This window comes from Mobula hypostoma, chromosome 7 (assembly GCF_963921235.1).
Source record: "Mobula hypostoma chromosome 7, sMobHyp1.1, whole genome shotgun sequence".
Taxonomy (NCBI): domain Eukaryota; kingdom Metazoa; phylum Chordata; class Chondrichthyes; order Myliobatiformes; family Myliobatidae; genus Mobula; species Mobula hypostoma.
This window is the reverse complement of record NC_086103.1, coordinates 116747949-116773444: the sequence shown is the minus strand read 5'-3', so window position 1 is coordinate 116773444 and position 25496 is coordinate 116747949. Positions and strand designations below refer to the sequence as shown.

The following is a 25496-nucleotide window of genomic DNA, read 5'->3' as shown; positions in this document are numbered from 1 at the left end:
GTGAAGCCAGGTTGCTGGGAAAGGTCAAGGACTGGAGAAGAAGGAATCTGATAGGAGAGCACAGTGGACCATTGGTGAAAGGGAAGGGAACGCAAGGGGAAGTGATAGCTGGTGAGAAGAGGAACAAGGGCAGAGTGGGGAATAGAGGGAAAGGAGAAAGGAGGGAATGTTTTTATTGGAAGGAAAAATCTATATGCATGCCATTAGGTTGGAGGCTACCCAGATGGAATAGAAAGTGTTGCTTTCCACCCTGAGGCTGGCTTCATCTTGGTACAAGAGGAGATCATGGACTGACATGTCAGAAATTTACAATTAAAATGTTTGGCTACCGGGAAGTATGACAGATGGAGCGGAGATGCTCGATGAAGCAGCTCCCCAGTTTATGATGGGGGAGGCCATATTGTAAGTACTGGACCCAATAGACAACGCCAAGAGATTTGCAGGTGAAGTGTTGCCTCAGCTGGAAGGACTGTTTGGGGCTCTGAATGGAGGTGAGGGAGGAGGTGAATGGGCACGTGCAGCACCTTGGCTGCTTGCAGGGATAAGTGCTGAGAGGGAGATAAGTGAGGAGGGATGACTGGATGAGGGAATTGCGAAGGGAGTGAACCCTGTGGGAAGCGGAGAGGGGTGGGGAGGTAAGGGTATGTTTAGTGGTGGGATCTCTTTGGAGATGGCAGAAGTTGCGGAGGATTATGTGTTGGATGCAGAGGCTGATTTGGTGGTAGGTAAGGACAAGAGGAATTCTATCACTGTTAAGGCGGCAGGAAGATGGGGTGAGCGCAGCTGTTCGGGAAATGAAGGAGATACAGTTGAGGGCAGCATCAATAGTGAAGGGAGGGAAATCCCGTTCTGTCAAGGAGGAGGACATCTCAGATGTCCTGGAACAAAAAGCAGCGTCCTGGGAACAGATGCAACGGAGGCGAAGAAACTGAGAAACGGGAACAGCATTTTTACAGGAGATGGTGTGGGAAGAGGTATGGTCGAGATAACCATGGGAATTAGTAAATTTATAAAAGATGTCAGTTGACAGTTTGTTTCCAGAAACAGAGACAGAGAGATTAAGAATGAGGAGGGAGGTGTCAGAAATGGACCAACTGAATTTAAGGACAGGGTTCAAGTTGGAGGCAAAGTTGATGAAACTGACAAACTCAGCATGGGTGCATGAGGCAGCACCAATGCAGTTGTCAATGTAGCAGAGGAAGAGTTGGGGAGTATTACTGGGAAAGGCTTGGAGGGTGGTGATGGAAGGATATTGGTTCTTCTGACAAGAAGGAAGCAGAGACCTTTGATGCCTTTTTGATGGGAGATAGAAATGTATAGGGACTGAACATCCATGGTGAAAATGAGCCGCCCAGGATTAAGGAGTTGAAAGTTACTGAGGAGATCAAAGACATAAGAAGTGTGGTGGATGTAGGTGGGAAAGATGGACCAGAGGGACAGAATGGAATCGAGGTATGAGAACACGAGCTCAGTGGGGAAGGAGCAGGCAGAGACAATAGGTCTACCCGGACAGCCCAGTTTATGGATCTTGGGCAGGAGGTATAAGAGAGCAGTGCGGGGTAAGGGAACTATAAGTTTGGTGGCAGCGGATGGGAATTCTCCAGAGTTGATGAGGTTAGTGATGGTGTCAGAGACGATTTTCTGATAGACTGGAGGGGTCCTCTTTAAGAGGTAGGTATGAGGAGGTGTCTTGAGAGTTGCCACCCGGTCTCAATAAGGTAGAAGTCAGTGTGCCACACTACAACAGCACCCCTTTGTCTGCAGGTTTGATGGTAGGGTTGGGATTGGTGCGGAGAGAGCGGAGGGCAGTGCGGTTAGAGGTCTGAGGACAGAGAGATGCTGAAGACAATATGATTGATGTCTCATTGGCAATTCGAGATGAAAAGATTCAGAACAGGTAGAGAACCCGAGCAGGGTGTCCAAAAAGAGGAGGAGGGCTGAAGATGGGAGAAGGGAGTCATCAGTGCAGGATGTGGAATCCTTGCCAAAGAAATGGGCTCGGAGACGGAGGCAATGGAAGAAGAGTTTGATGTCTTGGTGATGTGGAACTCACTGATTTATGGGCAAAGGTGAAGACCTTGTCGAGGACAGAACATTCTGCCTCAGAGAGGGGAAGGTCAGAGGGAATGGTGAAGAAACAGCAAGGACTAGAGCTGGGATCAGGGGGGAGAAGGGAGTTGGTGGTGCCAGAGGAGAGAGGAGGGTTGGGGTGTTTGTTTTCAGGGAAGAAAACGGAGGCTCCAAGGACCCAAAAGGGGATGGTGAGGCTTGAGAGATATGGGGTTGGAGAACGGTGTTGAGGGAATGTCATAAGGAGGTGGCTGGGAATGGACCCAAGTGCAGGACACAGACACTGAAGTACTAGGGACAGGATAGGATACAGGGTGACGGCTAGGACATGGACAAGAAAAACCAGGAACCCGGAACAGGACTGGACAAAAGAGCTAGGAGCCAGGCTTGGACTCCGGGCCAGAGACTGGACAAGGACCCAGAACCTGGGTCCTGCCTTTGGCTCGGACCCCAGAACTAGGCAAGGACATGACTTGGCTGGCAAGCAGGACGAAGCTGGAGTCTTCAGACTTGAGGCCTGGCTTGGCTAGAGGCCCGAGGCCAGGCTGGGGACCGGAGACCCGAGGCCAGGCTGGGGACCAGAGACCCAAGGGGAGGCTTGAGACCAGAGACTTGAGACTAGAGACTTGAGGCAAGGCTCGAGACTAGAGGCTTGATGCTTGGGGCCTTGAAGCTTGGCTTGAGGCAAGGCGAGGCTAGAGACTTGAGGCTCGGCTCGGCTCAGCTAGAGACTTGAGGTCTTGAAGCTCCTCCTGGGCAGGGCGCAGATCACCTGGGCAGGGTGCGGATCTCGACCCGACGGAGGCAAGGGACAGGAAGGGACAGAACCAACCACAGGGTAATGGTAATCTGGCCTGGCTTACCCGACAGAGGCAAGGGACAGGAAGGGACAGAACCAACTGCAGGGTAACGGCAAGATGGCCTGACTTACCCGACGGAGGCAAGGGACAGGAAGGGAGCTAGTTACAAGGTGGCTCCAGGACAAGACTTCAGGTGAGACGAGGTGAGAGTTACCAGCAAGACAAGGCAAGGCTTCAGGCGAGGAAACAGAAGGTGGGGAAGGGATACAAGGAGTAAGGACAAGAACGATCCAGCAGCCATGCCCTGGTCTCTGGAGGTAATTATGCAGCCAGCCCCAACGAGAATCAGCTGCCTCAATTAGTGCTCAACAGGAACAGAAACGGTAGACAGGAAAACCTGGAGCAAGGGTCGATGGACCGGACCGTGAACCAGGATGCGGACTTCACGGACCAGAACATGACAGGGAAGGAGAGACCGAGAGCCCAGCAGCAGTCCTGGCTGGGAGTTGCAGGTAGTCAAGGTCCAGGCTGGAGCCAGAGCTGAAGGCTGCACAATTTGCATTATGTCATATTACATTATGACCTTAGAGAGGCTGGTCTTGTCTCACCTCCAATCCCTGGTCAGATCAGCCCTCAATCTCCAGCAGTTTGCCTATTTGGAGCACATTAGAGTTGACGATGCTGTCATCAATCTGCTGAACAGAGCCTACTCCCATTTGGATAAACAGGGCAGCACTGTGAGGATCATGTTTTTGACTTCTCAAGTGCCTTCAATACCAGACAGCACTCATTGCTGGGGGAAAAGCTCCATTCAATGTAGATCGGCACTTCCATTGTCTCCTGGCTAAAGGACTACCTGACTGGCAGACCACAGCCCGTGCAGCTTCAGAGCTGTGTGTCAAACATGGCTATAAGCAGCACAGTGGCCACACAGGGGACTGTATTAACTCCTGTCTTGTTTACCCTGTGTACCTCAGACTTTAGATACAACACTGAGTCATGTCACCCGCAGAAATTCTCTGATGACTCAGCAATAATTGGGTGTATAAAGGAAGGACAAGAGGATCAAGACAGGGCCTTGGTGGAGGACTTTGTCAAATGGTGCAAGCTGAATCATCTGTAGCTCAACATCAGTAAGACAAAGGAGATGGTGTTGGACTTGAGAAAGACTAAGCCTGGACTGCTCCCTGTTACCATTGTTGGTGGATACCAGGGTGGATAAATGAGAAGCTGTGGATGTCATTTACTTGGATTTTCAGAAGTTGTTTGATAAGGTGCCACACATGAGGCTGCTTAACAAGATAAAATTCTATGCTGTTACAGGAAAGATACTGGCATGGATAATGGAATGGCTGACAGGCAGGGGGCACCGAGTGCAAATAAAAGGGGCCTTTTTTTCTTGGCTGCCAGTGACTAGTGGTATTCATTAGAAACATAGAAAACCTACAGCACAATACAGGCCCTTCGGCCCACAAAGCTGTGCTGAACATGTCCTTACCTTACAACTACCTAGGCTTACCCATAGCCCTCTATTTTTCTAAGCTCCATGTACCCATCCAGGAGTCTCTTAAAAGATCCTATCATTTTTGCCTCCACTATTGCTACTGGCAGCCCATTCCATGCAATCACCACTCTCTGCATAAAACACTTACCCCTGACATCTCCTCTGTACCTACTTCCAAGCACCTTGAAACTGCACCCTCTCATGCTAGCCATTTCAGCCCTGGGAAAAAGCCTCTGACTATCCACACGATCACTGCCTCTCATAATCTTGTACACCTCTATCAGGTCATCTTTCGTCCTCCGTCGCTCCAAGGAGAAAAGGCTGAGTTCACTCAACCTATTCTCATAAGGCATGCTCCCCAATCCCCAATCCAGGCAACATCCTTGTAAATCTCCTCTGCACCCTTTCTATGGTTTCCATGTCCTTTCTGTGGCTCTGTTGGTGAGGAATGATATTCAGTCCCTTGCGAGGGGGGACAGGACATAGAATCAGGAGACGTAGAGTCAGTATAGATAGAACTGAGAAATTCTAAGGGTAGAAAGACCCTAACGGGAGTTATCTACAGGCCCCCAAACAGTAGTCTGGATGTAGGGTGTAAGTTGAACCAAGAGTTAAAATTGGCATGTCGCAAAGGTAATGCTACAGTTGTTATGGGGGACTTCAACATGCAGGTAGACTGGAGGAATCAGATTGGTGCTGGACCCCAAGAAAGGGAGTTTGTGGAGACCCTCTGAGATGGATTCTTAGAACAGCTTATACTGGAGCCTACCAGAGAGAAATCGATTCTAGATTTAGTGTTGTGCAATGAACCGGATTTGATCAGGGACCTCGAGGTAAAGGAGCCATTAGGAAGTAGTGACCATAATATGATAAGTTTTAATCTACAATTTGAGAGGGAGAAGGGAAACTCGGAAGTGTCAGTATTACAGTTGAACAAAGGGAACTATGGTGCTATGAGAGAGGAGCTGGCCAAAGTTCAATGGAACAATACTCTAGCAGGAATGACAGTGGAACAGCAATGGCAAGTGTTTCTGGGAATAATGTGGAAGGTGCAGGATCAGATCATTCCAAAGAGGAAGAAAGATCCTAAGGGGAGTAAGGGGAGGCCGTGGCTGACAAGGGAAGTAATGGACAGTATAAAAATAAAAGAGAAAAAGTATAACATAGCAAAGATGAGTGGGAAGCCGGAGGATTGGAAGATTTTTAAAGAGCAACAGAAGGTAACTAAAAAGGCAATACGCGGAGAAAAAATGAGGTACAAAGGTAAACTAGCCAAGAATATAAAGGAGGATAGTAAAAGCTTCTTCAGGTATGTGAAAAGGAAAAAAATAGTTAAGACCAAAATTGGGCCCTTGAAGACAGAAGCGAGTGAATTTATTATGGGGAACAAAGAAATGGCAGACGAGTTAAACAGGTACTTTGGATCTGTCTTCACTAGGGAAGACACAAACAATCTCCCAGATGTAATAATGGCCAAAGGACCTGGGGTAATGGATGAACTGAAGGAAATTTATATTAGGCAGGAAATGGTGTTGGATAGACTGTTGGGTCTGAAGGCTGATATGTCCCCGGGACCTGATGGTCTGCATCCCAGGGTACTTAAGGAGGTGGCTTTAGAAAGCGTGGACGCATTGGTAATCATTTTCCAATGTTCTATAGATTCAGGATCAGTTCCTGTGGATTGGAGGGTGGCTAATGTTGTCCCTCTCTTCAAGAAGGGAGGAAGAGAGAAAACAGGGAATTATAGACCAGTTAGCCTGACGTCGGTGGTGGGAAAGATGCTGGAGTCAATTATAAAAGATGAAATTACGACGCAGCTGGATAGTAGTAACAGGATTGGTCCGAGTCAGCATGGAATTACGAAGGGGGAATCATGCTTGGCTAATCTTCTGGAATTTTTTGAGCATGTAACTATGAAAATGGACAAGGGAGAGCCAGTGGATGTAGTGTACCTGGACTTTCAGAAAGCCTTTGATAAAGGCCCACATAGGAGATTAGTGGGCAGAATAAGGACACATGGTATTGGGGGCAGAGTACTGACATGGACTGAAAATTGGCTGGCTGACGGAAAACAAAGAGTAGCAATTAACGGGTCCCTTTCGGAACGGCAGGCAGTGACCATTGGGGTACCGCAGGGTTCAGTGCTGGGACCGCAGCTGTTTACAATATATATTAATGATTTAGATGAGGGAATTAAAAGTAACATTAGGAAATTTACCAATAACACAAAGCTGGGTGGCAGTGTGAAATGTGAGGAGGATATTATGAGAATGCAGGGTGAATTGGACAGGTTGGGTGAGTGGGCAGATGCATGGCAGATGCAGTTTAATGTGGATAAATGTGAGGTTATCCACTTTGGTGGTAAGAATGGGAAGGCAGATTATTATATAAATGGAGTCAAGTTAGGAAAAGGGGAAGCACAACGAGATCTAGGTGTTCTTGTACATCAGTCACTGAAAGCAAGCATGCAAGTACAGCAGGCAGTGAAGAAAGCTAATGGCATGCTGGCCTTCATAACAAGGGGAATTGAGAATAAGAGCAAAGAGGTCCTTCTGCAACTGTACAGAGCCCTGGTGAGACCAGACCTGGAGTACTGTGTGCGGTTTTGGTCTCCAAATTTGAGGAAGGACATTCTTGCTATTGAGGGAGTGCAGCGTAGGTTCACAAGGTTAATTCCCGGGATGGTGGGACTGTCATATGTCGAAAGATTGGAGTGTCTGGGCTTGTATACTCTGGAATTTAGAAGGCTGAGAGGGGATCTTATTGAAACATATAAGATTATTAAGGGATTGGACACGCTGCAGGCAGGAAGCAGGTTCCCGCTGATGGGTGAGTCCAGAACCAGAGGCCACAGTTTAAGAATTAAGGGTAGGCCATTTAGAACAGAGTTGAGGAAAAACTTTTTCACCCAGAGAGTAGTGGATATATGGAATGCTCTGCGCAGAAGGCTGTGGAGGCCAAGTCTCTGGATGCTTTCAAAAAAGAGATGGATAGAGCTCTTAAAGATAGTGGAATCAAAGGTTATGGGGATAAGGCAGGAACTGGATACTGATTGTGGATGATCAGCCATGATCACAGTGAATGGTGGTGCTGGCTCGAAGGGCCGAATGGCCTACTCCTGCACCTATTGTCTATTGTCTGTAGTGAGGTGACCAGAATTGAGCACAGTAGCGTCTGAACAGGGTCCTATATAGCTGCAACATTACCTCTCAGCTCTTAAACTCAATCCCACAGTTGATGAAGGCCAATGCACCATATGCCTTCTCAACCAGAGAGTCAATCTGAGTAGCAGCTTTGAGTGTCCTATGGACTTAGACCCCAAGATCCCTCTGATCCTCCATACTGCCAAGAGTCTTGCCATTAATGCTATATTCTGCCATCATATTTGACCTACCAAAATGAACCACCTCACACTTATCTGGGTCGAACTCCATCTACCACTTCTCAGCCCAGTTTTGCATCCTATCAATGTCCCGCTGTAACCTCTGACAGCCCTCCACACTGCCCACAACACCCCCAACCATTGCGTCATCGGCAAATTTACTAACCAATCCCTCCACTTCCTCATCAAGGTTATTTATAAAAATCACAAAGAGTAGGGGTCCCAGAACAGATCCCTGAGGCACACCTCTGGTCACCAGCCTCCATGCAGAATATGACCCATCTACAACCACTCTTTGCCTTCTGTGTGCAAGCCAGTTCTGGATCCACAAAGCAATATCCCCTTGGATCCCATGCCTCCTTACTTTCTCAATAAGCTTTGCATGGGGTACCTTACCAAATGCCTTGCTAAAATCCATATACACTACATCTATGTCTCTACCTTCATCAATGTGTTTAGTCACATCCTCAAAAAATTCAATCAGGCTCATAAGGCACGACCTGCCTTTGACAAAGCCATGCTGACTATTCCTTATCATATTATGCCTCTCCAAATGTTGATAAATCCTGCCTCTCAGGATCTTCTCCAAAAACTTGCCAACCACTGAAGTAAGACTCACTGGTCTATAATTTCCTGGGCTATCCCTACTCCCTTTCTTGAATAAGGGAACACATCTGCAACCCTCCAATCCTCCGGAACCTCTCCTGTCCTCATTGATGATGCAAGGATCATCGCCAGAGGCTCAGCAATCTCCTCCCTCACTTCCCACAGTAGCCTGGGGTACATCCCGTCCAGTCCCGGTGACTTATCCAACTTGATGCTTTCCAAAAGCTCCAGCACATCCTCTTCCTTAATATCTACATGCTCAAGCTTTTCAGTCCACTGCAAGTCATCCCTACAATTGCCAAGATTCTTTTCCATAGTGAATACTGAGGCGAAGTATTCATTAAGTACCTCTGCTATCTCCTCTGGTTCCATACACACTTTTCCACTGTCACACTTGATTGGTCCTATTCTCTCATGTCTTATCCTCTTGCTTTTCACATGCTTGCAGAATTCCTTGGGGTTATCCTTAATTCTGTCTGCCATAGGTAGGGGTAAGTATTGGGACTGCTACTTTTCACGTTGTTTGTCAATGATTTAGATAATGGAATTGACAGCTTTGTGACAAAGTTTGTGGATGATATGAAGATAGGTGGAGGACTAGGTAGTGCTGAGGAAGCAATGCGATTGCAGCAGGACTTAGACAAATTGGAAGAATGGGCAGATGGAATACAGTGTTAGGAAATGTATGATAATGCATTTTGGTGAAGGGAACAATAGTGCGGACTATTATCTAAATGGGGAGAAGTTTCAAACATCGGAGGTGCAGAGGGACTTAGGAGTCCGTGTGCAAGTGTAGGGCTCTCAGTAATACTAGACGGACTGTTAACTGTTAATTGCTTATTACCAAAATGGCTTCCCTGAGGTGTTATATTAAAATGGCTTCTCGTACTGTTAACTGCTGAGCAAGGGGTTCTCTGTAACAGTAATGTTTGGGTTATACAATGTGATAATGGAAACTGTATTTATTTGTTAGCCAATGGAAGTTATGTTCTGTTATCTTGTATATGTGTGCTGAGTTGAGGAGCGCGGGCTTTTTCGGGAGGCGAGCAGAGAGGATGGACGTGCGAGGAACGAACAGCGGTTCCAGGGCGGTGGATACTGGACCTCGGGGGGTTCGGATGGTGGCTGGAGTCTCGGAAGGACGTTGTGGTTGGAATCGGAGCGTGAGGTCCAACGTATTAAAATATTATGTGCACAAGACTGATAAGTTACTTATGTGGCACCTTTCCTTTTAGTTGTTGCTACTAACCCATCACCAAAATTTGCTATAAAGTATAATTCTTCACTCGCACTTTGTATATTGTTTCATATTTGTGTCGTGGCTGATCATTGGGTGACTCACACCTTATCCGCACCAAAGCATTTGCACTGTTTGGCAGGGTCGACGCTATTCACCCTAGGCAACGGGGGTCAGTGGGGGCAAAGGCCGTTACACAAGACTCCCAGAAGGTTAATTTACAGGTTGAGCCTGTGGTAAAGAAGGCAAATGCAATATTGGCATTTATTTGAAGGGAAATAGAATAGAGAAGCAAGGAGATTTGGCTTTATAAGACACTAGTCAGGCCACACTTGGAGTAATGTCAACAGTTTTGGGCCCCATGTCTCAGAAAGGATGTGTTGTCATTCAAGAGAGTCTAGAGAAGGGTCATGAGTATGATTCTGGGAATGAAGGGGTTAACAAATGAGTGTTCAGCAGCTTTGGGCCTGTACTCACTGGAATGCGAGGGGATCTCATTGAAACCTACCGAATGTTGAAATGACTAGAAGGGGTGGATGTGGAGAGGATGTTTCCCATGGTGGGTGTATCCAGAACTAGATGGCACAGCCTCAGAATTGAAGAGGGACCCTTTATAACAGAGGTAAGGAGGAATATTTTTAGCCAGAGAGTAGTAAATCTGTGGAATACTCTGCCACAGACTGCAGTGAAGGCTAAGTCTATGCATATGTTTAAGACGGAAGTTGATAATTTTCTGATCGGTCAGGACATTAAAGAATATGCTGAGAAGGCAGGTGTATGGGGTTGAATGGAATCTGGGATCAGCCATGACAGAATGGTGGAGTTGACTCAGTAGACTGAATGGCCTAATTCTGCTCCTATGTCTTATGGTCTTATGATGACGATGTGGATGTGGTGAAGACCTACAAGTACCTGGGGGTGCACCTGGATGACAGACCTGAGTGGAGTACCAACACAGAGGCTGTGTACAAGAAGGGCCAGAGTCGCTTCTACTTCCTGAGGAGACTGAGGTCCTTTAGAGTATGCAGGTCTCTCCTTCACATGTTCTGCCAGTCTGTTATCACCATTACAATCTTCTGTGCGGTGGTGTTCTGGGACAATGGCATCAACATGGGGTGATACCAACAGACTCAATAAACTGATTAGAAAGGCTGGCTCTGTTATAGGACTCAAGCTGGACACACTGCAGGCTGTGGTAGAACAAAGGACTCTATGGAAATTTCTGAGAATTCTGGATAAAATTTCTCACCCTCTACATACCATCTTGGCTGAACAGAGGAGCACCTTAGTAACAGACTAAGACAACTGTGCTGTTGCAAAGAGTGCTATATGAGGTCATCGTTACCCTCAGCCATTAGGTTCTATAATGAGTCAACCTGTAGCCAGGGAAGTTATAACCCCCTCCTCTTAGACTGTTGTAATCTGTGCATTTGTAATGCTACTGTGACACTGTAATTTCTATCTATGTTGTTGCTGCTAGTGGAGCACCCTTCTGTGGACTGAAAATGGACACTAGTGGTTAATGGTCAGTAATGAGGGTGAACTCTCTCCCATACAAGTACAGGTTGAAATATTTTACATCCTAAACCAAACTGAAGGACTCTCTTGTCAATCTGTGTATAACTTTTCTCTGTAGCAATAAAGGAATGTGATGCAAAGGCTAAGGGGCGTTCACTTCTATCACTCTTAATGTGACATGACTGCACCTTTACGAGGATGATGTAATGTGTGAGTATAATGTACAGATGATCATAATGTATGAGTATAGTGTGCTATGTTACCATTTCCTTTGCCTTTTGGAAAGCCACCTCACACTGCTTTGTTCATTGCCATTTCTTCCCGATCTGTCGTAATGAGTTCAAGGGGAGGAGCACAGTAGCCAGATTTGGCAGGAACCTATTATAGTAATTGACAAATTCTAAAAAGGACCACAACCATGACATGTCCTTTGGCCATCCACTACTGCTTGAATTTTCTCAGCACACTTGTGTAACCCTTGCGCATCAGAAGTGTGACCACAGTAAGTAATGCTTGGTCTAAAGAATTCACACGTTGCATTGTGCCTTGAGCTCATAATCTTCTAATCTTTAAAACACTGCCTTGAGATTTTGGAGATGTTCCTTGTCATCCTTACCAGTAATGATGATGTCATCCAGGTAGGACTGAGTGCCTGGTGGCCTTGCAGCTCCCGGTCCATAGCTTTCTGCCAGAGTGCAGGTACAGATGCTACTCAAAAAATAAGCCTATTATAGCAATAAAGTCTTTTGTGAATGCTTATGTTGAAAAACACTTTGGACTATTCTTCCATCTCCATCTATTGCAAGGGTCAACATGTGTGTTCAGAGATGCTCTTCCGCACACCACTGTTGTTAACATTCATCTCTGCCCTCTATCATCAACAAGGCATTTTCACCCACAGAATTGCTGCTCACTGGATGATATTTGTTTCTCACACCTTTTATTGTAAACACTAGAGGCTGTTGTGCATGAAAATCTCAGGAAATCAGTAGTTTCTGAGATACTGAAACCACCCCATCTGGCACTAACAATCATTCCATGGTCAAAGTCACTTAGATCACCTTTCTTCCCCATTCTGATGTTTGGTCTGAAAAACACCTGAACCTCTTGACCATGTCTGCGTGCTTTTATGCATTGAATTGCTGTCAAATGATTGGCTGAGTAGATATTTGCATTGACGAGCAGGTACACAGGTGTACCTAAGAAGAAGTGACCACTGAATGGAGATGTGGACTGATTCAGAGGTGCCTTTGTGGAAAACGTGAGCATAGTTTGGGAGGCCACATTTTGATCAGCAACTTTGAGGGGAATAGAGGTTGGTGTTCAGCTGGTAGTTTGCACGGATGGTAGGGTCAAGTCCTGTTTATAGAAAAAGTGTAATGATAGAAAATTGAAGAAGAGGATATCGTATCAGGAGAGACAACATTAACAAAGCAGCAGGTTGCTGCAAACACTAGTCAAAAATACAACTTTTCCAGGAGAAATTCTGTGAGAAGAACTAAGTGTGATCCCATGGTAAGACTGTGCACATTGTGAACCCCATCCGGTAGCAGCAAACGTCAGAGCTAGAAAGGTTTGGTGCAAGGGGTTTCGTGGAATAAGGTTGGGAAGCAGGCGGTGTGCCTAAGATCAGCAATTGCAGAACTAGCATTCTCTCACCACTAAGTTTAGGGATTTAGGATCCACTCCAGAGAACTAAATACAACTATTTGCTCTGACTTCCTGTTATAAAACTGCTGGAGTCAGTTATCAAGGATGTGATAACAGCACATTTGGAAAGCGGTGAAATGATCGGACAAAGTCAGCATGGATTTGTGAAAGGAAAATCATGTCTGACGAATCTCATAGAATTTTTTGAGGATGTAACTAGTAGAGTGGATAGGGGAGAACCAGTGGATGTGGTATATTTGGATTTTCAAAAGGCTTTTGACAAGGTCCCACACAGGAGATTAGTGTGCAAACTTAAAGCACACAGTATTGGGGGTAAGGTATTGGTGTGGGTGGAGAATTGGTTAGCAGACAGGAAGCAAAGAGTGGGAATAAACGGGACCTTTTCAGAATGGCAGGCGGTGACTAGTGGGGTACCGCAAGGCTCAGTGCTGGGACCCCAGTTGTTTACAATATATATTAATGACTTGGATGAGGGAATTAAATGCAGCATCTCCAAGTTTGCGGATGACACGAAGCTGGGTGGCAGTTTTAGCAGTGAGGAGGATGCTAAGAGGATGCAGGGTGACTTGGATAGGTTGGGTGAGTGGGCAAACTCATGGCAGATGCAATTTAATATGGATAAATGTGAAGTTATCCACTTTGGTGGCAAAAATAGGAAAACAGATTATTATCTGAATGGTGGCCGATTAGGAAAAGGGGAGGTGCAACGAGACCTGGGTGTCATTATACACCAGTCATTGAAAGTGGGCATGCAGGCACAGCAGGCGGTGAAAAAGGCGAACGGTATGCTGGCATTTATAGTGAGAGGATTCGAGTACAGGAGCAGGGAGGTACTACTGCAGTTGTACAAGGCCTTGGTGAGACCACACCTGGAGTATTGTGTGCAGTTTTGGTCTCCTAATCTGAGGAAAGACATCTTTGCCATAGAGGGAGTACAAAGAAGGTTCACCAGATTGATTCCTGGGATGGCAGGTCTTTCATATGAAGAAAGACTGGATGAACTGGGCTTGTACTCGTTGGAATTTAGAAGATTGAGGGGGGATCTGATTGAAACGTATAAGATCCTAAAGGGATTGGACAGGCTAGATGCGGGAAGATTGTTCCCGATGTTGGGGAGGTCCAGAACGAGGGGTCACAGTTTGAGGATAGAGGGGAAGCCTTTTAGGACCGAGATTAGGAAAAACTTCTTCACACAGAGAGTGGTGAATCTGTGGAATTCTCTGCCACAGCAAACTGTTGAGGCCAGTTCATTGGCTATGTTTAAGAGGGAGTTAGATATGGCCCTTGTGGCTACAGGGGTCAGGGGGTATGGAGGGAAGGCTGGGTTCTGAGTTGGATGATCAGCCATGATCATAATAAATGGCGGTGCAGGCTCGAAGGGCCGAATGGCCTACTCCTGCACCTATTTTCTATGTTTCTATGTTTCTAAAACTAAGAAAAGAGCTCTATGTTGGAGGTACTGCCTTTGAGAAGGAAAATTAAAAAGTCCATCTTCTCACAGGTGAAATTGCTGAAAACCATGCCACTATTTTCAGGAAGAGTTGGAAAATTAGCAAATAGTGCCTTAGTCACTTTTTGTGTCTCAACTTATCTAACTAAAGCAGATTATTGGGTCATTATTTCATTCTTTTTCTGAAGCTCACATGCCCGAATTGTCTGCTGCATATTATGCATTACATCAGTGACGACACAATGTACTTCAGTGCCTCTGAAATGTCCTGGGCAGCAGCACAATTCCTTGAAGTCATTCTTTCTCATGGAGAAGAGGGACTTGTTGAGGGCAGCCAGGGGAAATTGGAGAAAATATGAATACAGGATCTGGTCCTGGGTAATATTAAAATATTAATCAGAACTGAGAGGCAAAGGGGAAAGTATATTAGAATTTATAAAATTATTTTGTTTAGTTGATGGTTTTAATTATTCTAAAAATAAAATTATTCTAAATAAAGTTATTTACTTCTAGTTTAATAATATTTAAATGTTTCTGAATATTAGAAACAAGTTTAAAAACTACCACAGCTTTAACTATGGTTGTTCCAGGATGGTGTCTCTGCAAAATTTCACCCTGCCAAGAGGAATAAAAATTGAGATTAGGGAAGAAAGGAAGAAGACCCGTAATAGCAAGCTACACTTGGAAGAGACTGTAAATTTTTCTGGCTGTCTGATGGAAACATAGTTTATGAAAACTGTTAACTGTTAACTAAGAGGGAGTACAGAAGTGGGATATACCAGCTAGTTGAGTGGTGTCGCAGCAACAACCTTACACTCAACGTCAGTAGGACCAAAGAGCTGATTATGGACTTCAGGAAGGGCAAGATGAGAGAACACGAACCAATCCTCATAGAGGGATCAGAAGTGGAGAGAGTGAGCAATTTTAAGCTCCTGGGTCTCAAGATCTCTGGGGATCTAACCTGGTGCCAACATATTAATGCAGCTATAAAGAAGGCAAGACATGGTCTATATTCATTAGGAGTCGGAGGAGATTTGGTTTGCTACCTAAAACACACAGATGTACTGTGGAGAGCATTCTGACAGGCTACATTCCAGTCTGGTATATAGTGGGGGTGGGGAGGGGGCCTGCTGCACAGGATCGAAAGAAGCTACAGGAAATTGTAAAATTAGTCAGCACCATCTTGGATACTAGCCTCTGTAGTATCCAAGACATCTTCAAGGAGCGGTACCTCAGAGGGTGGCATCCATCATGATGTACTGCCAGCACCCAGGACATGCTCTCTTCTCACTGTTATCATCAGGTCGGGGATACAGAAGCCTGAAGGCACACACTCAACAATTCAGGAACAGCTTCTTCCCCTCTGCCATCCGATTTCTGATTTGACATTGAACCCATGAACACTACCTCACCTTTTAAAAATATTATTTCTGTTTTTACACTATTTTTAATTTAATTATTTAATATACATATATACTTACTGCAATTGATTAACTTTTATTTTCTATATTATTATGTATTGCATTGAACTGCTGCCACTAAGTTAACAAATTTCACGACACATGCTGGTGATAGTAAACCTGATTCTGAATCTGATTCTATGACAGTCCCACTCCACTTGGCGTATCGGGTTCTTCTGGAGTTACAGATTCTTTCCTGCATCCTCCTTCCACTTCCTAACCAGTAGTTTCAAAACTTCTTTCTGCTTGATAATGCCATACAAATCTAAAATTCTTCAAAACAATACTCTTAGGTTTAGCTGCTCAATAAACAAAGAACTACAACTGATCATATGTAGGAGTAATGAATAAAGGTTGTGATTTAGTTAATAAACTGTGAGACATTTATCTTAGAAATCACCTTCTCCTGTTGCCTCAGGCAGTAATTACTTGCTGCATTGAGTTTATGGTTCTGAAAAAGATACCATTTTATTTATAAACACACAAGGAAAAGAATGATTAAGTACAACGAATAATGTTATTCTAAGGGGATATTTCTTAACAAGTTTTGCCCTTCAGATAGTTTTAGGTTGGGTTATCATCGAATTACAGGCTTGAAGGAAAGAAAGAAAGCTGCAGCAGGAGAGCAGGTCCCACGCGTTGACCGTCAACAAAGTGACCTACAGTGACCACGAGAGTGAGGAGGAGGAGGAGGAGGAGGAGGAGAGCTTGGCGGCGGATGAGGACGAGGACGAGTGAAGGAAGGAGGTTGAGGACAAGCAGGATTCGGATTATCACCGGGCCAGTGATGATGAAGCAATGGAGGAAGACAACAAAGATGAGAGTTATTGAATGGACAGCAGCTTCAACACTTACAGCAGTACTCCAGGAAGAAGGCGGCAGACGAGGGTCCATCAGCCATGATCGCCACAATTTGAAGGGGATGACATTATTCCTCTTGATATTCCAGAATGTCCTGAGGATTCATTGGTGCCCACTGAACAGCTGATGAACATTATTACTATATATGTGGTGTTGAATAATTTTCAAACAGTCCGGCGACTTTCACTTTTCCGATTTGAAGACTTTTGTGCTGCTGTGGTTGGTCAAGAGCAGTGCACGTTAATTGCAGAAATGCACATTGCTTTATTGAAAGCTACTTTATGAGAAGGCGATTCCTCTAGTACCACCTTTGGTCCTGCTGACTTAAAAGGTAGCATAATTTCTACATTGTATCTTATAGATGGAATGTCATGGCCAAGACTGGTACGGGCTTACTTTGAGAGTGACCCAGAATACCATCACGTCTGCTGTCTTATCTGGAAAAGGATGACTACCCATACGGACCAATAGAAAATAAAATCAAAATTCTTCAGTTTTTAGTGGATCAGTTCCTGACAGCGAACATTGCCCATGAGGAGTTAATGTCTGACGGTGTAATCCAGAATGATGGCCACTGAAGGGTTTGTCACAAGCTGGGCGATGTACTCTGCTGTGAAACATGCTCAGTAGTATACCATCTGGAATGTGTGAAACCACCAGTTGAAGAGGTGCCAGAGGATGAATGGCAGTGTGAGATAAATGTGGCACATAAAGTGGTTGGTGTTTTTGACTGCGTGGCTGAAATCCAGAAAAATAAACCATATGTTCGCCATGAGCCTATAGGATATGAGGGGCACCGAGGGAATTACTGGTTCCTGACAAGAAGGATTATTATTGAGGAAGATAAAGAAGATGGAAAGGCTATAACATTGTGGTATTAAAGCTCAAAGGTAGAGCTGGCTCAACTTACTGACTTCCTGGTCAAAGAGTACTGGGAGTATGACCTCTGCAAAATACTGGCAGAAATGCGTGACGAAATTCATCGGCATAGGGAAATTACAGAAGACCTGACCAATAAAGTTTGTGGCAATAATAAATGTTGTCCTACCACAGCTAATGAAGACATTTTGGAGCGGCAGAAAGCAAAAGAAGCAGATTTGGAGGAAGTTAAGCGAAAAGCAGCAGATCAAGCAGAGAAAGACAGGCAAGAGAGTGAGAATAACACCCAGAGAAAAGCAAAGAAACATCAGAAGAGCAAGCTGAAGAGAAGGACAAAGCTAGGAAAGAGACTGAAGAAAATGTTCAGGAAAAAGGCATGGAAGACCCCACATCTAGTGAAGATACTCACAGCTTGGGAAGTTCTGAAGCATTGAAGAATGATGGCAAAAGCCAAGTTCCAATCGCAAAGGAAAATACAGCTTCCCTGTCAAAGGGGAAGGCAGAGAATGAGCTGGCAAACACTGAAACTGAGTAACTAACAGAGGAGAAGAAATTGGAACCAGTATAGCTCCTCATGGAGAGAACAGAAGACAATGGTGAAAATTCTACTGACTCTGCTGTCACAGCCATGAAAACTCTTCCACCTTTGCTGTCTGCTGATGACAGTAACAGTAATGTGGATATGTCCATTGAAAATTCTACTCAAGGGGCCATTAACAAGATATCTGAGGATTCGGAGAATATGGAGGTGTCGTCCCAGTCTCCAGGCAATGGTCAGGAAGACCCTGAATTAATGGAGCTAGGAAGTGGTAAAACAAAAAGCGAAAATGGAGGCGAAGCAAAGTTAAACAGCGACTCCTTTGCCTGCATCTTCAGAAACAGCACTATTTCCAGCATTGATATCTTTATTTTTCCCTTTCAGGGTTCTTTTAAAGACCCTGACCTGGAGTTACGTGCGGACTTCAGTTCTTTGTGGGAATGGGACCCATTCTTGGGGTTTCAGGACTGGCTGTTGTTCGGCACGCCAAGGGTTCGGCCTGAGAGTCCGGCTCGAATTCAGAAGCCTAAGATCTCGGGGCTCTGGAGGCGAACGGTTCGAGGGTCAGTGTCACGACAGGAGTCCTGTGTGTCATCGGGGAAGTCAGGGTATCTGCTATGGGCCCGAAGACCCGGGATCTTTGCGATCTTCAGGCACAGAGCTTGAAAAAAGCGACATAATGGACTTCTTAACATTGTAAACCAGCGAGTTGTTATGTCTCCCTGCTTGCTGGGAAAATGGAGAGAGGGAGAACCTGTGGGATGTCGAATGCTGGGTGAAATGCGAAGTCTTTGGGGTAACTGCAAATCTGTGTCTTTGCTATTGCTTTGCTCACGCTTGAGCGCTCCCTGGCAGTGTCGATGCTTTTTTTTTGCCAGTGAGGGGAAGGGGGATTGTTGCTCGCTGCCACTTCCATGTGGGGGGAGCTGGGGGGACTTTGGAGTTCTTAAGTTTATCTGTCGTTCATTCATTGGGGCACTTCTCTCTTTTTGTGGATGTTTGTGAAGAAAAAGCATTTCAGGCTGTATGTTGTATACGTTTCTCTGACATTAAATTGGACCTTTGAACCTTTGAAATAGTGATTTCTCTGAAACGGAAAGGCTCATCTACCCTGACCGGGATGGTCACTAGGTTACGGAATGCCGCCAGCAAGCTGAATCAGCTGAAGAGCGCACACAGGCTGCTGCTACTGCTGCTGTGCTTGAGGCAAATAAATTATTCAAGGGAGGCAAGGAGCTCCTGGTGGTAATTACTCAATGGGAAGTTTCTCACTTGAACACAAGGAAAGATTTAGTGATGAAGGAAATTGTGAATAACTTTTTAAAGTTAGGTCAAGAAGGGAAATACCATGTCTACCAAAATCAATTTAGCACTAGCATATTGGCACTCAACAAGCAACAGCATCAAGATGACCATGATAAGTGGAGCCAGCTTTTTCACAATTCTGCATGACCCCTGCAGGCGAGTTCAAATGGAGTGGTGTCGTGCATGGATCAAAATCACTTACAATATCTACTTTAAGGTTGACCATTATCCAACTGGAGAATAATATCCCATCTTCATTTTCTGCATCCAAACTGGGCTTCACATAGATCTAGTTGGATAAAAACAATCCAGATATGCAATAAACTAAGAGAATTTGCATTAGCTCTTGCTATCCTTCAATGTGCAATCAAAACCCTGTTGTTGTGCTTCCAGTCTGGCGAGACTCTTTAGTACATACCAGATTGCAATGGTTGACATCTGTTGAAAGAGAAAAAAAGGAATGAAACCTCAAAAAAGCATGAGTAAAAGTAGGAGGAAGAGGAAGTTATGCAACAAGCTACCTGGGCGAAATATTACATCCCTATCAAACATCAGGTGCCGAAACGAAAGGGGAAGAATATTGTGTGAGAGGATATTGCGGTTAGATGTAGATTGACAAAGCTTATACCCATTGTTCTGAACCTCGGCTAGCAGGAAATACTATTATTATTTATAGATAGGCAAAGGAAGGTCTGCTGATAGATGAATCAGGACTGAATGAAAATGAGAGTCCCTCTGGAGTGAAAACAGAATCCGAAACTTCTGAGAAACACTGTTCCTCTCAAGCTTCTAAGGATCTGCCAGAAAATCACATAATCGCGGGCAAATCTTTTGAGAAGAAGAAGAGTAAGAGGAAGAAAAAGCAGAACAAAAGGAGGAAGTAATGCAAATTGATGCAAGTCCTGAGTCACAATAAACTGAAAAGAAAGATTACATTGGTGCCGTCAGTATCATTTCATTTCATTTTTAAATCCATTTATTGATATATAATCTTCTACAGCTATAAAATACAGAAATTCAACAAATTAGTATATATATAATTAATAAAGCTGAAGAAAAACATATATGCTTATGAAAAAAAATTTTTTTAAAGAAAAAGAAGGAAAAAAGAGAACCCCAACTAACTAAAAAAAACCCACTAACCACAAAACAAAAAAAAAAGAGAAAAAAAAACTATTAGGAACCAACTCCTGGAGCAATACGTCTTACAGTCATTTATATATATAAAAGAAGAAAAAGAAAACAACCGCCAATTCACATTTATATAACATAAAATTGGAAGGAAACCATGTAAATTAATTCAAATTAAATGATAATATTTAGCAAAAGAGCCCCACCTTCTCTCAAAATCAAATCGGGGATCAAAAGTTCTACTTCTAATTTTTTCCAAACTAAGACATAACATTACTTGGGAAAACCATTGAATTAGTGTAGGAGCAGAGGTATCTTTCCACTTCAATAAAATTGCTCTTTTTGCCAACAATGTAATGAATGCAATTACATGTTGGTTTGAAAATGAAATACCCTGAATATGATGCGGAAATATTCCAAATAGAACAGTCAATGTATTAGGTTGTAAATTAATTTTCAAAGCTCTAGAAGTTGTAGAAAATAAAGATTTCCAAAAAGGTTTCAATGAGGGACATGGCCAGAACATACGTGACAAAGTAGCTACTTCAGTTTTGCACCTATCACAATAATTATCTACATTAGGAAATATTTTGGATAGCCTTTCCTTTCTTAAATAATAACGGTGAACAATTTAAAACTGAATTAAACAATGATTGGCACATATCGAAGAAGAATTAACCATTTTCAGAACTTGCAACCAATCTTCATTAACAGAAGTCATATTAAGTTCTCTCTCCCAATTTTGTTTAATCTTTAGTGAGAGGTTATCTTTTTTGTAGTAAAACTAAATTATCAATTCTACCAATGGAGCCTCTCACTAAGGGATTCATATTCAAAATAGTATCCAACAAATCAGATTCTTGCATATATGGAAACATATTTTTATAAAAAGTGTCTAACCTGTAAATATTGCAAGAAATGTGTATGAGAGAGAGAATATTTGCTAATTAACTCTTCAAAAGACATCAATCGACCATCACTAAATAAATCTGCAAAAGAACAAATCCCCTTATTTCTCCATAAACAAAAGATGGGATCAGTAATTGAAGGTTTAAATAGCAAATTTCGAAATACAGGACTAGACATTTAAATTGTTTAAAATTAAAAGAGTTACGAAACTGAAACCAAATCCGTAAGGACTGTTTAATAACAGGGTAGAAATTTAAATTGGAAAATTTAGCAAGTTATAAATAGTCATAGTCATAGCCATACTTTATTGATCCTGAGGGAAATTGATTTTCGTTACCGTTGCCCCAACCAAGAATAGAGTATAAATATGGCAATATAAAACCATAAATAATTAAATAGTAATATGTAAATTATGCCTGGAAATAAGTCCAGGACCAGCCTATTGGCTCAGGGTGTCTGACCCTCCAAGAGAGGAGTTGTAAAGTTTGATGGCCACAGGCAGGAATGACTTCCTATGACACTCAGTGTTGCTCTCCTAATAGTGAAGTTAAATAAAATAGATTAATAGCTTTAAATTCCAAATCAATCCAAGCTGGTTTTTGGTTCTTATCCAGCCAATATAACCAAAAACATAATTGTCGAATATTAACAGCCCAATAATACAATCTTAAATTAGGTAGCGTGAGTCCACCATCTTTTTTAGATTTTTGTAAATGAAACTTATTAACTCTTGGTTTTTTATTATTCCAAATAAAGAACAAAATAGAATCAATTTGATCAAAAAAATTTTTGGTTAGAAAGATAGGTATATTTTGAAAAATATATAAAAATCTAGCTAAAATCATCATTTTCACGGCATGAATATGACCTATTAAAGAAAGTGTGAGAGGATTCCATCTAGAAAATAATTGTTTCATAGTGTCCAATAAAGGAACTACATTAGCTTTATAAAGATCCTTATTTTTTTTGTAATGATAATACCCAAATATTTAAAAGAATTCACAATTCTAAATGGAATATCCTTATATATAAAAACAGGAACATTTAAAGGGAACAATTCACTTTTATTTAAATTACGTTTATATCCTGAAAATTTTCCAAAATCATTTAATAATTCCAAAAGATTAGGAATAGGTTCTTCGGGATTCGAGATATAAACCAAAAGATCATCTGCATAAAGAGAAATCTTATGTATGGTCCCATTTATAGAAATACCATGAATATTTTTAGCTTCGCGAATTGTTATAGCCAAAGGCTCCAATGTGAGATTAAATAATAAAGGACTTAATGGACACCCTTGTCGAGTACCTCGTGAAAGTGAAAAAATGGGAGACCTAAGATTATTAGCAATAACGGTAGCGATAGGGTTCTTATAGATCATTTGAATCCACTTATTAAAATTATTACCAAAGCCAAATTTCTCTAGTACATTAAACAAATAAGTCCATTCAACTCTATCAAATGCCTTTTCTGCATCCAGAGAAATAACACATCGGGGTGTTTTGGATAATGGTGAATATATAATGTTCATCAATCTCCGAACAATAGAAAAAGAGTAACGGCCTCTAATAAAGCCTGTTTGATCCATAGAGTTAATTTTAGATAAAATGTTTTCCAAACGGTTAGCTATTATCTTGGAAAGAATTTTAGCATCCACATTTAATAGCAAAATAGGTCTATAAGATGAGCATTCAGTAGGTTCTTTATCTTTCTTAAGGATTAAGGAAACGGAAGCTTCTTAAAAAGAAGAGGGTAAATTAGCTTTCTCAAAAGATTCATGAAATATTTCCAAAAGGTATGGAGAAAGTAATTTTTCAAATTTTTTGTAAAATCCTACCGAATAACCATCGAGTCCAGGAGCTTTACCTGATTGCATTGACCATATAGCTTTCTAAATTTCATGCTCAACAATTGGAGCATCAAGGGTCTGTTGATCTTCAGCAGTAATTTGAGGAAATTTATTCTGATATTAAAAAGCTATATATAATGGGGATAAATTAATCAAAGAGTGAATATGGATGAGACCAAGAATGGATCCAGTTCAAAAGAACAGGAAAATTTTATCTTGTCTGATCTCGTCAATAGAAGTGAAGGGTTTCAACTGAGGACTTGGTAAAAAAGGAGAGTGGAAACATCTAAATTAAATTGGCTATTGGATTGGCGGGTAAAAAAGTTTACAATGGAAGAGAGGCAAAGAGAAGAAAAACTGACAGAAGCCTGAATGAAATTACCCAAAAATGAACAGAAAAATATAACTGAACCGCAGAAATCTGAGGATTTTTAAAACTAAAAGTGAATGTATAAGTGAATTTATAAACCTAAAAGTCGCGTCAGAACCTGATTAATTTACAGCAAGTTTTGAGTATATTAACACAATCTGCTAATTCTCTGAATGCTTTTAAATAACCAGTCACAACCAAAATCAAAGACAACTTCCCACTACTGTTCTGCTGCAAATGTATTTATAAAAAAAGCAACAACTGTTCTTACGTGGATGACTGAACCTTAACAACAAATGGAGGGCATCCTCCTGAAAAAACAATTTTGAAAACATTTTCATCAACTTACATTGCAAAAGCTACACAATAATAAATGCCTGTCTTCCAAGTGGACATATTAAGCAGCAGATCGACTTTTAAAAAATCACCAATTTTTGCTGTATGTTAAGATGCATAACACTGCACAAGATTGGAATCAAAGTCATTATGATGCTGAATCTAACAGCAAGAAATTGTAATGGTGCAGTGTGTTGAACATCAAAATAACTGCATGAAATTTCCAAGTGTTTATGTGTTCATTGGTGTCTGGTTTACTGCCTAATGATGATGTGCACTCAATCGTGATATCGGAGCTGCTAATGATAGGGCTGCTGGTGTGTCCAGATACTGTATATCTATAGTAAAACTGAGCCAAAATGATGTCTCACAAAAGTGGCCAACTCCAATCCAGACAAAAAGAAAAAGTCAATATTGAGCCTTGAATGTTGTAGTGAACATTAGATATTGCTCTTCAAGCTTGCAATAGGCTTCATTGTAACAGTGCAGGAGACCAAAGATACGAGAGTCAGAGGGAGAGTGGGATAGAGATTTAAACTGACTGGTAATCAGATGGAGTCACTGCAGATTTCATTGTACAGTGAATATCCAGCCTTTACACCTGTACACTGAATGCTGTACACCAGACTGAAGGAAATGCAAGTGAATCGCGAATGGATCTCTGGATGGTGGGAAGAGAGGAGGTTGACGGACAGGTGACACACTTCCTCTAGTTGAAAAGAAAAGTGCTGCAACAGAGCAAGTGACAGGCTGGGTAAGAAGACCACGTCAGGAACACTGTTCACTCTGAGCTGTGCAGGTGTGTGGCCATGCAGTAATTGAAATGCTCCCATGCAGAGAGCCTTCGTTGTCACTCAGCTGGAATTTTCTTTGATAGGGTCATAGAAAATTACAGTCCATTAGCCCTCCTGATTTCTTTCTTGTGTTCTCTTGTGTTTCTTATACTCCAAAATCACCTTATTTGTTCCTACCTGCCTATATCTGCTGTGCAACTCCTTTTTTCCCTAACCAGGACCTCAATATCTCTTAAAAATCAATGTTCCTACACTTGTTATCTTTACCCTTTATTCTGACAGGCACATACAAGCTTTGTACTCTCAAAATTTCACTTTCGAAGGCCTCCCACTTACCAGGTGCACTTTCACCAGATAACAGCCTGCCCCAATCCCCACTTATCAGATCCTTTCTGATACCATCAAAATTGGCCTTTCTCCAATTTAGAATCTCAACCCGTGGACCAGACCTATCTTTTTGCATATTTACTTTGAAACTAATGGCATTGTGTTCACTGGATGCAAAGTGTACTTCTACACAAACTTCTGTCACCTGCCCTGTCTCAGTCCCTAATAGCAGATCAAGTATCACATACTCTCTCGTTGGGACTTTCATGTATTAAGAAAATTTCCCTGAACCATTTGACAAACTCTATCCCATCTAGTCCTTTTACAGTATGGAAATCCAGTCAATATGTGGAAAGTTAAAATCTCCAACTATAATAACCTTGTGTTTCTTGCAACAGCTGCAATCTCTCTATAAATTTGATCCTCTAAATCACTCAGATTGTTGGATGTCTGTAATGTAGCTCCATTAACATAATATTAATATAATGTAAAACTTTTA

At 42.6% G+C, this 25496-nt stretch overlaps 1 pseudogene; it reads left to right on the top strand.

Moving 5' to 3' along the window:
• The first annotated feature begins 337 nt into the window (after positions 1-337).
• Positions 338-23605, top strand: LOC134349938 (nucleosome-remodeling factor subunit BPTF-like; annotated as a pseudogene).
• Positions 23606-25496: the final 1891 nt, after the last annotated feature.